This window comes from Bos grunniens, chromosome 7, assembly GCF_055505025.1.
Source record: "Bos grunniens cultivar Pamir isolate PY7600 chromosome 7, Bosgru_T2T1.0, whole genome shotgun sequence".
NCBI lineage: Eukaryota > Metazoa > Chordata > Mammalia > Artiodactyla > Bovidae > Bos > Bos grunniens.
Genome location: NC_141171.1, coordinates 23,230,358 through 23,243,069, shown reverse-complemented (window position 1 = coordinate 23,243,069; position 12,712 = coordinate 23,230,358). Strand labels below are relative to the sequence as shown.

The window sequence follows — 12,712 nt, the reverse complement described above, 5'->3', positions numbered from 1 at the left end:
GTAAATGATGGCATATTATCCACACTGTTCTGCATGTTGTTTTTTATCTAAAAATATTTCTTTGAAATTATTTCATGTCAGTACATATACAGATTCCTCATTCCTTGTAGTGATTTATATGATTATTATTTATAATATAAATATATATATTTTATACTAATTATATAAATATAGTATAATGGCTTTGTAATTCTTATAATAGCCATTAGATACATGTATCGTAATATACTGAACCAATCACCCTACTTTGGATATTTAGGTTGTTTAATGTTTTTTGCTACTGAAAACAATTTTGTAATGAGTATATTTGTATAGACTTTGTTTTGCACATGTGTAAATATAGTATAAATTCTATGATATTTCTGTAGTATAAATTCCTCAAAGGGCATGAATCGACAGGCATGTGTTTTTTGAGTTCAATAAATTCTTCTCCAAAAGCATTTCATTGTCCTCCTATCAGTGCTCCATTAAAATGTCCTATTGTGAACTGAATGTTTGCAAACACTCAAGATTTGTTAAGTTGAAAGCCCAATCTCAGTGCAGTGTTATTTGAGATGGGGTTTGAGGAGGGGACTAGATCATGAGGATGGAGCACTCATAAACAAGATTAATGCCCTTATAAGAGCCCTAAGAAGTAGCTCCCTCTTTTTCTGCCATACCAGAAGTGAGCCATTTGGAATCCAGAAGAGGGTCTTATCAAATCCCAGCCATGTGGGCATCTTCTTGATCTCAGACTTCGCAGCTTCTGGAGCTATGAGAAGAAAAATTTTGATGCCAAAGTCACCCAACATATAGTATTTTGTAAGAGCAGCCCAAGCTGGCTAAGACATTTCCCATGCAGTCTTCTCCATGTTCTTTCTGCTTTCTTTGGCTGGGTGTCACTACTCCAGGCAATTTGGAAAGCCACTTTTTGAAGAAACAGAATTACTATCAACTTAGGTCCCTGAGTGACTTCATGGATGATCAGACCTCCATTCCTATACCTCCCTTGCTCCCCTCACTAGGAAATCCTGCACTGGACTATTTCATGTATAAGAAGTATACTTCTCTTGTAAGAAAATGAAATTATGGATTCTATCTGAAGCAGCAATTAACATTTTCCCATCAAGTCACTTTCAGGTTTATCAAGTACATTTTGAGCAGAAATGAAGGCATGAATGAATACAAATTTAAAAAAGATTTACCTATTCCCTTGTTAACAATGTGTTAGAAACTCTTTTGTTGTTTACGAATTAAATAGGCAAACAATCCATCGTATAAGTTTCAAGTTGCATTTCTTTTATTATAACTGAAGCCAGAAGTCTTTTGGGGAACTTCCCTGGTTCAGTGGTTAAGACTCCACACTGCCCATGCAGGACGCCTTGGTTCCATCCCTGGTCAGGGAACTAGATCCTGCAAGCTGCAACTCAAGATGCCGCCTGCTGCAATTCAGATCAGATTCAGCCAAATAAATAAATAAATAATTTAAAAGTTTTTTGTATGTTTACGTATGTTAACAACCATTGGAACTTCCTTCTCTGTGAACTGTCAGTTCACGCCTTGTGGCCATTGCCCATTTTTCTATAGGATTGTTGGGTTTTCTTTCGTTTATATGAATTGCAAGTATTTTTTCCTGTTTGTCACTTGTCTCTTTATGTATTTTTTAAATCAGTTTCTTTTAGTTTTTGAGGTTTTTTTTTTTTTGTCAGTTAAAAATGTCTTCTCCACTTCAGAGATTTTAATAAGTATTCTCTCATATTTTCGTGAAGATTTTTTTACATTTTAGTCGCACTGCAAGGCATGTGGGCTCTTAGTTCCCTGACCAGGGGTTGAACCTGTACCGCCTGTGGTGGAAGTGTGAAGTCTTAACCACTAGACTGCAGGTAAGTCCCTCTTACAGTACTTTTATAGTTTATATTTTTTTTACATGGAAATCTTTGATCAGCATAAATTTTATTTTGCTGCGGAGTTTCAGGTAGATAGAGATTAAATTTATTTTTCCCCAATAGCTAACCGTTATTCTAGCACACTAATTGTTTAATCTCGCTTTTCCACAAGACTTAAAGTGCTACCTTTGTCATATACTGAAATCCAACATATAATACAACAGTTTCTGTGCTTTCTAATCTGCTCCACTGACTTGTCTGTATCACATTATTCTGTTATCTCTATAACAATATTTGAATGTCTTGTAGAGTGAGTTCCCACACTGTTCTTCTACTGCATAATTTTACCAACTCTTTTGGCTTATTTTCCATATAAACTTTCAAATAGGTTTATCTAGTTCTCAAGAAAATAGCACCTGGTTTTTTGTAAGGGAGGGGGAATCACCTTATTTTAAGCATCCAAATTAGTCATTTCTGTTGTTTTCTTTGGTCAGCTGTTTCCAGTCCTTTGATATCTGTTACTTCTCACATCTTACTCTTCCTTAATTCAGTTTTCTTTTTTGTTAACAAGGTTCTTTCTGTGAGCCTCTGTGAGAGGCAAACTCCCTTAACCCACCTGTCTAAAATGCCATTATTTCTCTTTCACTTGAGAAGAAGAATCTTACTTGATAGAGACTTGTATTCTGACAGTCATTTGTCTTCAAGACTTTGAAAGATTTATTACGTTCTGCTCTCTGGTTTTTGTAGTGGCCACGGATACATCCTTTGTCAATGATACTGTTCTTCCGTTGCCTTTCAGGTTTTCCTTTTTATCTGAGAAATTTTGTAGTAATCATTTATCTATTTTGTAGAATCACTGTTATGTGTCTGGATATGGATTTACTTTTATTTATTCTTCATCAGCCTTCTCTGATTTTGAAATTTATGTATTTCATCATTTCTGGGAAATCTCATCCACGGTGTTCATATACAGCCTCTCCTGTATTTATTCCAGTCTCTCTCAAACACTTTTCAGACTGTCTTGGGGCTTTCAGTATATGCTTCATGTCTCTTAATCTCACATTCTTACTTTCCATCCTTTATCACTCCATAACATATTTTGAAAATTTCCCTACTCTGTCATCCATGTGGCTATTTTGTTTCAGCTGTGTGTAATCTGTAATTTATTAACAACAGTAATAGTAAATGTATTGCATTTTTCAATTCAAATGACTTTTTCATTTCTAGAAATCATATTTTTTAAATCAAAATGACCCATTCTCTTTCATATGTATTATCCTATAATTTTGGTTCATGTTTTTTCTCTAAAGATTCTTTATTATTCTTTAAAAATTAATTTTATATAATTTTTAAAACACTTTGAAAGGTAATAATTTTGCAAAATATTTTTCTATAACTAAGTTCATAAGGCTGCTTGTGTTCCTGTTTGTTATGTTTTTGTGAACTGTAATCTAATTGCATATGTTTTGTCATTTTTTACTGTGAACGTTGAGTGCAAATTTCACGTGACCATTGTTGCAGAAGCATCCCTGTAGAGTGATTTGGGGTTTGTTACTGCCAGGTCCCCTCAGTGGTTTTCACTGGGGTCCAGCTCCTGTGTTAATGTCTCAGCAGGGAGTTGCCACACTACAGGTGTAGAATAAATTCAGATTCCATATCTAAGAGAGAAGCTTAGCTTCGTTTTGTTTTCTCAGTTGGGGAGTGGGATCTTTATCCCAGAGTCCTGCTAAGAGTAAACTTCCTCCACTCTTGTCTGATATGACGGTGTTTGTTTCTACTCAGAGAGGAAATCCTTCTACAGGTCATTGCTTTTTTATAGGAAGTAACAGTTTCACAATTCTGCTTGGAAAGGGTGAAGGCAGCTGTTGTTGTTACAGTCTCCTGTGATTATTAAACCTCAGTCTCTGGTTACTAGAGTCAGCATTTTTATCCAGTAATCTGCCTTAGTATCACTTAATACACTTCCCACTCTATAAGTGAGTTATCTTTAATTTCTGGCACCTGGAAATTTCTCTCTCTGTGTTATAGGCTTAATTACAGATTTTAAACATTTCTCGGTTTTATACAACATTTTTTCTGGATTTCAAAATTCATGTTATGAATTTTTATTATGTCTTGTCTTAGCTCAGAATCTATTAATAAATTACTTTTTAATTTTATTCTTTCATTCATAAACACAGCAGAATTATGTTTTTCTACTGTTAACATTCCTTTGTGTGTTTATTTTTGCCTAGTTACCTCTCAAACTGCATGTATAATTTTTACTGACCGTTTTTTTCAGGACTTTGTAAAAGCTATCAGGAAAGTGCATTTATATACTGAGGGGTAACTCTGGCTAGATCTTATTCAGAATTTAGGAAGATTCTCTAAGAGTAAACACTCCTGTATTGTGTGATCATCACAAAACATGTGACTTAGATCGTTGTTTACCTGTAATCTGATGTTGTGTCCTCTGGTTTATAAAATTTTATATACCGATTCCCTAATTTTAATTAAATTATGGTAAAAATATTATCTATTATGTTATCTAATTCCCCTTTAACATAAAAGGCTTATATTAGATTTGTCCTACAGTTAATTCTAACAAAATATGTACTTATATCAATCATTTTATATATATTCTTATAGCATAAAATGAATAATATATGCCATAATGTATGTAATTTTTGCCTTCACTGCCAGGGACCATGGAATCCACACCAGTGTTTATTGACAACAAATAAATTTCTGTTGCATGCTAGATATTTTCTACCCCCTGAATTTCCTTCATATATTTTATGTTTTTCTTTTTTTGACTTAATTTTATTGAAAAACAGTTGATTTACAATGCTGTGTTGATTTCTGATATATAGCAAAATGATTCGGTTTTATATATATATACACACACACACACATATATATATATCCTCTTTTTCATATTCTTTCCCATTATGGTTTATCTTAGTTGCCTGTGCTGTACAGGAGGATCTTGTTGTTTATCCATCCTGTATATACTCATCTGCATCTGCTAATCCCAGACTCCTAATCCTTTCCTCCCCCATATGTTTTTCTTAAGATTATAAAATTATGGTCTGGTTTTACATGATGCTTCTTTTATAAGCTGTAGTACTAATAACTCATTAAACACTGTCTTTGCCTTTATTATTCTAAATAAGCTCATTTTTCCTTTTTCCTTTCCTTATTCTAACTTCAGCTCTCAAATTATATATTCTTATATTATTATCTAATGCATTTTCTTTTCTCTACTAATATCATCCTTCTTTCCTTGGCCTTTGTCTTAGGTCACATAGGATTAAGGTTGCCAATATCACCTTAACTCTGTATGAAAGTCAATAATTTACAATTCCCCTTTTAATTCTGAATTCATTTTTAGGTCAGTTTCTCTGATCGCAGAAAATGAATTGTCTTTCTCTTTACAGGGCCAGATCCTTAATCTATATGTCCCTTGTTCCACGCCCTTACCCCCTCGCAGACCATCTTTCATGATTTATCTCTTTTCTTTCAATCTCTTCATATCCACAAACATACTCAAAATTCTCATAGTACCTACATCTACTTCAAGCATTTCCTCGAATGTCATCTTCTCAGTAAAACCTACATTGACTATCACCCCTTTAATCCTTCTTTGCATCCTATTCCTTTTAACTGCTTGTTTTTCTTATCATACTAATATCTGATACATACATTTACATACCTACATATATGTGTGGTGGTAGTGGTTGTGTTGTTGCTAAGTCATGTCCAACTCTTTTGCGACCACATGGACTGTAGCCCACCAGGCTCCTCTGTCCATGGGATTTCCCAGGCAAGAATACTGGAGTGCATAGTCATTTCCTTCTCCAGGGGACCTTCCTGACCCAGGGATCAAACTCAAGTCTCCTGCATTGGCAGGTGGATTCTTTACCACTGAGCCATCAAGGACGCCCCCATATATGTGTATATACATATATATATATAATATCTTGTTTTGTACTGTCGACTACTTGACAGATGGGCTTCCCAGGTGGCACTAGTGGTAAAGAACCCACCTGCCAATGCAGGAGACATAAGAGATTCCAGTTTGATCCCTGGGTCAGGAAGATCCCCTGGAGAAGGAAATGGTAACCCACTCCAGTATTCTTGCCTGGAGAATTCCATCAACAGAGGAGCCTGGTGGGCTACAGTCCATAGGGTTACACAGAGTCAGACCCGACTGAAGTGACTGAGCACACACGACACATAATGGTCACTCAGTAAATAATTGTTGAATGAATGAATAATATTGCTCTTCATTTGTTCAGTTTAATGAGAGCGTGATATCTTATTAGATTCTCCAAATTACAATTTAGCTTGATATTCTTCTGTTAATTACACAAGTATTATTAACTCATGGAGAAGGGAATGGCAACCCACTCCAGTGCTCTTGCCTGGAGAATCCCATGGACAGAGGAACCTGGCGGGCTATAGTTCATGGGGTTGCAAAGAGTCAGACACAATCGAAGCGACTTGGTCGCACAGAGTTGGACACGACTGAAGCGACTTAGCAGCAGCACTCATGCATTATTAACTCACTGATATATACTTGTTTTTATCTAAGTTATTATTTCCACAGTGAAATCCAAAGAATGGGTAGTAGCTATGGGAAAATGTTTAAAAAAACAGAATTGAATTCCAAGATATTTTTTCCTTCCACCTTCTACTAAGTGATAATAGTTGTAGTAAATTAATCTCTTCACCTCTTTAACATTTCTGCTTATTTATTGTAATTAGGGTAAGTTGTCTTCTGAAGTCAGTAGCTGAGAATTCATTTGTGTATTCTTTCTAGAGAAGTCCATGTATGTTTACAAGAACGTTATCAATTGCTTTCCAAAGAGTTTTATGACACATTTTTTAGTATCAGCTTTCTTCTTTGAATTTCACTCAATTCCTAATGGAACAAATGACTATGTTTGTACAGAAAGGGAATAGATCAGCTCAGCAAGCAGTGTCCATCTCACTCAGGGCCAATCTCATGGTAGGCATCCTGTGCAGTCACATAGGCCCCATGTTCAGAAGGATGCTAAACTTGGTTTAATGTTCTGCTGTCACTGTCTTGATATTCTTAATTTTTAAACAAAAAGTCATGCATTTTCATTTTGCAGAGGGCTGCACAAATAATGTAACCAATTCTGACCTCACAACTTAGTCATTTCTACCATATTTGTTTTTCTGGTTTAGCTCAGCAGGCTTATTATAACTTCAGCCCATAAGAAAATACATTTTTTATCTATGAACAGTTGTTCTGAATTGTCTGCTGCCCAAGTTTACACCTGCAGTGTGTAGCCTTTAAAGGAGCCACAGTTAGATCCCAACAACAACAGAAGTCAGCAAATAATGAAATGATAGATATTATGTACTGTTCCCAATAGCTATTAAATTAGAATTCAATAAACTCCCATTGTTTTGAACAGAGATCTTAAAGCTGAAAGCAAAAGAATGGCAAAAGTTAGATCATACAAATACTAACCAAATGAAAGCTGATGTAGCTTTAATATCAGGCTTTAAAACAAAAAGTACTACTAGAGATAGAGATACACTGCTTAATGATAAAAAGTCCAGGCCCCGTTCACTAGGAAGTACACCATGACTTCATAAGGGACAATCAAAGTTATTCCTGTAATACACAAAAAAAAAAGAGAAAGAAAGAAAAAAATTGACTACTGATGACTCCAACTTGAGCCAGCCGAATAGGTTGATACAGATAGCTGGAATGGATTTTGTTGCTTCTGTGGAGCACGTCCACAGCCAAGCAAATAAGCTGATGGGAAGACCCAAAACAGTAAGAAAATTATGGGAATAAGAAAGAAAGGACAAGGATTAAGTTAGTCCTCAACTCCTCTTCTTCCAAGAGGAGACCTCAGAAACATTCTTAAATTTGAAATTTAATGAATACCAGAGCTTACAGATGATTACCTCTGTGTTTTTGTTTGTTTTCTAATTTATTTGATTTTTGGTCCTGTCTATGCTGTTTTTTTTTTTTTTTTTTTAATCAGTCTCCATGATTGATATGGATGTTCCAGACACAGGCCATCAGTTCAGTTCAGTTCAGTCTCTCAGTCGTGTCTGACTCTTTGCGACCCCATGAATCACAGCACGCCAGGCCTCCCTGTCCATCACCAACTCCCAGAGTTCACTCAAACTCACGTCTATCGAGTCGGTGATGCCATCCAGCCATCTCATCCTCTGTCGTCCCCTTCTCCTCCTGCCCCCAATCCCTCCCAGCATCAGTCTTTTCCAATGAGTCAACTCTTTGCATGAGGTGGCCAAAGTACTGGAGTTTCAGCTTTAGCATCATTCCTTCCAAAGAACACCCAGGACTGATCTCTTTTAGAATGGACTGGTTGGTTGGATCTCCTTGCAGTCCAAGGGACTCTCAAGAGTCTTCTCCAATACCACAGTTCAAAAGCATCAATTCTTCAGTGCTCAGCTTTCTTCACAGTCCAACTCTCACATCCATACATGACCACTGGAAAAACCATAGCCTTGACTAGATGGACCTTTGTTGGCAAAGTGATGTCTCTGCTTTACAATATGCTATCTAGGTTGGTCATAACTTTTCTTCCAAGGAGTAAGTGTCTTTTAATTTCATGGCTGCAGTCACCATATGCAGTGATTTTGGAGCCCCAAAAAATAAAGTCTGACACTGTTTCCACTGTTTGCCCATCTATTTCCCATGAAGTGATGGGACTGATTGGATTTATTTATTGTAACTCTTATTGGTGACTTCTATAAAATTGTCCAGATTCATAATCAAGAACAGCTTGTTCTTGCCAAGATTGTATACTAAAATAATATCTCATACAAAGGAGGAAAAAACACTTGGTTTTCTCATACAAGATTTTATATATGGATTGTTACACATTGGTATCTCCTTGTTCAACCACCCGGAGACTGGTAGAAATCAATAGTGTTTGATGTACTTACCATGTACAATTGAGGCTTGAAAAGGAGAGTAAATATCATTATTCCCATAGTTCATAGTGGTTCCTAAATCTAGCTGCCTATTAGAATCACCTGGACACATTTTAAAAATTCCAATGCCAGATGAATTTTCTTAAACATATTACTTGAGTCTTTACCTTTTTCCTTCCTGTCCCAACTAAAAAAGCAGTTTAAAAGCAGTTGTACTTCTCTTGCTTTTATACATGAAAAGCAATATACTGGGCATAAAATTCTTGAGTCACACTTTGTTTCCATAAGGACTTTGAGTTCTTGAGGATGTTATTTTACTGACTTTAATCAGGAGAAATCTGAGACTGTTATTGTACCTTAAACTTTTATCTGGCAAACTAAGGTTTTTTTCTTTATCTTTGATTCTCAATAATTTTTTGCTAGGAATATGTCTCATATTATTTGATCCATAACAGTCAAAATACCTTTTATTTGGAGAAAAAGTGTTCTTGATTTATGTCTTTAAAAACTTAGGATGGTCATTTGTGGGGGAAGGGTTTTTAATTTTTGAGGATGCCACTTATATATATGTTGGGTCTACTTTCTTATCTTCCTTAACTTGATTAAGAGTACTATAGATGATCTAAAGCAAGCATCAGTCCAAGTGGAAAAATATTAGAAACATTCCCTTTAAAAACAGGTATAGAAAAAAATGTTTTTTTTTTCTGTTAAACCTTAGACTGGTAGTCCTAAGCACTGTGGAGGCATAAGAATTGGCAAGGAAGAAATTAAGTGGTCAGTTGATATGCCGTTGATATGATTGTTTACGTAGACAACCTAAAATAATCTAAAATTAACAAGATGTTTTATGTAAAAATGAGTTGCATTCCTATATACTATTAGTAGCAAACAACTAGAAACATAAAGAAAAGAAACTTCTAATAGTAATATTAGAGAATATCAAGTGTGTGTGTGTGTGTGTGTGTATGTGTGCGCGCGCACACGCACTCAGTCGTGGCCGACTCTTTGCTACCCCATGGAGTGTTGCCCACCAGGCTCCTCTGTCCTTGAAATTTTCCAGGCAAGAATATTGGAATGGATTGCCATTTCCTACTCCAGGGGATCTTTCCAACCCCAGGGATCAAAGCCTCATCTCCTGCATTGCAGGCAGATTCTTTACTGTTGAGCCACCAGGGAAGCCCTAAGGAGTAAAACTAACAGAAGATACCCAAGAATTATTAGAGAAAATTTGAAACTTTGTTGAGAAAAATATCATTCGTAACAATTACACCATGCTAATGCAAGGTGTTAATAATAGGGGAAGCTGGGGTGGAGGATGAGAACTACATGGGAACTCTCTACTTTTCAGTCAGTATTTCTGTAGACCTAAAAATACAAAAAAAAAAAAAAAAAGCTCTGTTAATTTTAGAAATGCACTTTTAAAGACTATATAGAGATGCATAAAACAAAGAGAAAAATAATGAATAAACATAGCTGCTTATCAGAATTCTTAACAGTGACTTTTAATATTTTGTATCTCTCTCTCTTTTTTTTGTATCTCTTTCTTATTGATTTAAAATGTATCAGTTAATGGAATATAAAAGTAGAACTGAGTAATTTTTGATGAGCAAAAGAATATGTTGGGCAGATCTTGCCTGGAGCAGGAAGATGTAATTAACGTCTTTGAGTCTCTTTCACTTTTCTAAACCAAGAAATCACTATGGAAATCATTCTTTTTATTAAAGATAACTATTTAAAAAAAGAAAACAAACTTTCATTTTCTCCAAATGAGGAAATTCCCATGAATTTGTCAAATGGCTAAGATGTTAATATCACCCCACAAATAAGTTAATTTTCTTTCTAAGATACCATTCTCTTTTCAGAGAGTCTTTTTTTTTTCTATTTGTATATAACCTATTTTTAATAGAGTATGCAATGTATACCATGATAGAAGAGGAAAATGAAAAAAGAAAAAAAATGTCTAGGAGACAATACATGAATAGCAAAGTAACTCATGGAATTGACGTTGACCCCTGAATTTCAGGTATGTACAATTACTGTTCATAAGGAGACAAATTTTAGTTAATAATAAAAACTGTTCAGATAAATGGGAAATTAGGAAGAAATCAACCTTCACAAGCTTTTTTAAAAGCAAAACAGATAAGCATGAAATAATCATGTCGGTACTATAATTCCATTTCAGGTTTTCACGTACTGCCCTTTATAAATAAATGCTACATGCAGCTTGTCAAGTAAGTTATCAAAACAAGGATATTTTGAAGTTCAAAGGTTATATATGATACACTGATGATATGTCCGTATATGTAAACTTTATTCTTTTAAAGTAGCATCTTTGGTACATTTTGTCTTTCTGCTCTACTTTTTATCATCTTCTAAATAAATCCAAACTCCTTCACATGCTCTAGCCTCTTTCGGCAAGTCCAGAATCATTTCCTCTCTGTGCCCACAGTAACCCTTCTCTGAACTGCTCTCATTCTCTGGTTCCCTAAGGGCATCATACTCTCATCTCACCCTGATTTCAATCAGGTTGTTTTTCTATGCCAAAAAAAAAAAAACAAAAAACAAAAAAAAACCACATCCTTCCTTTCATTTATGGATAATTCTTCTCAAGCATCTGCTCTTTTTGGAATCCTTTTCGTATCATCACAGGCTGAGTCAAATGTCCTCCACTAGAACTATGTCTGTGATAATACTTAGCAAAGTGTGCCCAACTTCCTCTTCACACCAGCGTAATGCGGGAGCCGGAAGCTGTGGTGGCAGCTTCTTGATTCTGTAGCTTCCTGACTAGAGCTAGAGCCGGAGCTGGGGGTGAGCAGAGTCTGTGTGATTGCATGGTGAGGGGTCAGAGAATGAAACACCTCTTTTTCTGGAATCCCACATCTTACTCTAGATGAAAGGTCAGAAACAGAGAAGAGATAAGAAGTTGTTTGTAGGTTCAAGAGGCAGAGCCTTGGAAGACTTCAGAGGCAGAGGGACGTCAGGGGTAATGTGAGATGGAGAAAGTGATTGGAATCCAGAGCAGTGCTGTATTGCTGGTTTTACTTGTCCTGCACCATTCTTCACTCCCATCCAGCTTAAATGCAGACTTGCATCAGTAGATCCCCCCTGCCTACAATGGTGCCTGCCATACAGTAGGTTGGCAACAAGTATCTGTTGAATTGAGCCCTGTTAAATTAACCATCCTTTAAAGACCATTCTTTAAAACCGCTCACAAAGGATACTTTGCCAGGAAACCTTTCCTAATCCCCACCGAGAAGGATTCTGTTTTTACCAGTACTTGTGGTGTGTTTTTTGGATATCTCTCATTTTCTTTCCATGTTATACCTTGTATTATATGTGTTTGGATATGTCCTATTTTTTTCTCTAGGAGCAAGATCACTGTCTGGATCATCTTTGAAGATCCTCGTAGAAGTATCACAGATTTTTTGCAAGTCCTTCCATGGTTGCTGTGCAGTGCCTGCTGTTTTCTATAGTTCTGATTTGTTTTGTCCTCATTCCCACATAACGGAGATAATGACTTAGAAAGGAAAAAAAAAAAAAAAGCTTCTGTAGAATCCAAAAGTCTATACCATTGTCTTCAGAGAAAAAGCAAAGGAAATAAATATATAATCTTTTATTAGAGTTACTTTGAAAATGAACAAGTATGTGAGATAGGTTTTTGTTTTAACCCAGCTCTCATGATTGCCTGGTATTACTTTGACTGTGTAGCTCTGATTTGTGGTATGTTTTGGAATTTAAAATTAGAAACCCATGTACCACTGATACCCTGCTCCCCTGATTGAAATATGACTCACTGCAGCTAAGAACTGATGGTAAAACAACAATGACGAAAACCCAAATCATCTGGGTTTGGTATGTGCATATATGTTCTCATACCTCTATAATTACCTATCAGTGACCTATTTATGTTTATTTTA

The 12,712-nt window shown here is 35.7% G+C and overlaps 1 long non-coding RNA gene across 1 annotated transcript; it reads left to right on the top strand.

Annotated features, from left to right (window-relative positions):
• Positions 1-1,711: 1,711 nt before the first annotated feature.
• LOC147368923 (uncharacterized) lies at positions 1,712-12,433 on the top strand. Its single transcript, XR_015166909.1, has 3 exons — positions 1,712-1,862; positions 10,978-11,026; positions 12,163-12,433. It is a non-coding gene; the product is annotated as an uncharacterized LOC147368923 (long non-coding RNA).
• Positions 12,434-12,712: the final 279 nt, after the last annotated feature.